Genomic DNA, 1,871 nt, shown 5'->3' with positions numbered 1-1,871 from the left:
AATCCACAGTTTGTCATATTTCAGTGATTACTGTCCATTCCCCACAGGATCATATGAACAAGAAGTGTTTCCTTTCAGATCATGCTTTTTCAAGATGAAAGCGCTGACAGTGTTAGGACAGCAGCACCAAGCACAGCACAATCTCCTTCCTGACATGCGGGAGGAGCTGCCTGACCAAGGTAGAAGGATCATTATCCTCAGCTCAGTACTAATCCTGAGGAAGTAGAGTTTGTGGAAATCACTGGTTTTACTACACGTTGGAAAAATGTTAGCCGTACATGTATTTTTAATAGATAGCATAGTTCCACTGGGCCCGGGATTTCCACAGCATTGGAAAAGGATTAACAGTCTGTCCACTAACCAGGATGTTTGAAACTTCAGCATCTCTGGGCTAAGAACAAGTCAAAAGGTTAAGAAAAAAAGCATCTCTTACAGTCTATGCAGGCTGTGGCCTGGATACCTTCTCTCCTCTTGCTCACTTTTGCCAGCTAGTGGAAACATCAGCCAGATGTGCATGTGACAGCTGGGGCAGAGAAAAGAGAGAAGTTTCTTTGGAAAGCTGAATCACATGTACCTAAAATTAATTGCACCTTTTGTGTATTTTCAGCAGGATTTTATTTTCCATGGCAGGCTATTAGGACTTTTGAATCATCCCTAGAGACGTCAGCCAAACACTGATTCATATTTTGGAGCTAAATCACCATTTTCCCAAATCCTGAGGACAATGCAGTAGGTGTGGAAAACAGCTTCATGCATCAACAGTAACTTTTATTTCTTTCAAAACCACCTTCATTATTGTCACACTGGCTCAGCCACACACAGCTTAGGAAAGACAACACCCAAACCAGCACAGAAAAGCACATTCAGTACAGCGGGGAGCAGGAAACCTTCTCTTCGTCCTCCTCCTCATTGATCACATGAGGTGGCTTGGCCTACACCCAGCTCCTTGAGTCATTATGGTAATAAACTGAATAATAAACATATCATACCTTCCAGTCATTAGTTACTTAATGACCGCTGAGCTCTCTGGACAGCGAACAGCCAGGAGGCTCTGTGAAACCTGCTGGGGCAGGAGGTGGGAGCAGCAGCAGGAAGGACAAGCAGTCACCTCTGGGGACAAAGGGGTTTCCCATAGGGCAGGAGAAGCAGAATGAAGAGCCACCAGGCTTGGAGGCACCCACATGTCAGTGGCCGCTCAAGAGGAGCTGAGGACACAGAGCTCAGAAGTGGGCCCAGCTGCCTCGCCTCCTGAGGAGGACTGGAAAGTCAGCCAAGCAGCTTCCCTGTCACCAAGTCCATCATTTTGGCATCTGTCAGTGGTATTGTGGCAGATAATGCAACAAAACCCAAGTTACCCCTATTCTTGCCAGATCACAGCAGAAACGGCAGGACTGGTAGGCTAGCTCATGGAGTACTTGGATCACCAACCAGTCTTTCCTTACAGAAGTGTCTGGCCTTCTAGAAAGGGGGAAAAAATAAGCTGGTTACAGAGCATCACGCACGACTGGCATGGAAATAAGCTCTCAGTCACAAGTTTGCCCTTCTGCCAAGGAAGCCCAGGCTCGAGAGTAGACAAGCCCAGTCAGGCAGAGTCTGGTTAGAAAGGAACCAGGGCTCACCGTTCTGTGCGGCAACCAAGCCCCTGTCTCTCCCATGCAGATTTAAAGCAGAGCAGACATGAATCAGAGTTGAGAGATCAGCAAGGGGTGGTCAGTGTGTCGGAAAGCAGAGGAAGCCAAGCTCCAGCCCTTCCCTCCACGGTTCTCCCCTGTGCTGGCAGGTCTCTGTCAAGGGCAGGCAGCATGACTGCTTCATTTCACAGAAAACAAAACTCAAGAAGTTAGCAGGGTACTAACTACTTACCTTAAAAC

Source organism: Columba livia, chromosome 4 (genome assembly GCF_036013475.1).
Source record: "Columba livia isolate bColLiv1 breed racing homer chromosome 4, bColLiv1.pat.W.v2, whole genome shotgun sequence".
Lineage (NCBI taxonomy): Eukaryota > Metazoa > Chordata > Aves > Columbiformes > Columbidae > Columba > Columba livia.
Note: the sequence above shows the minus strand (reverse complement) of the source record.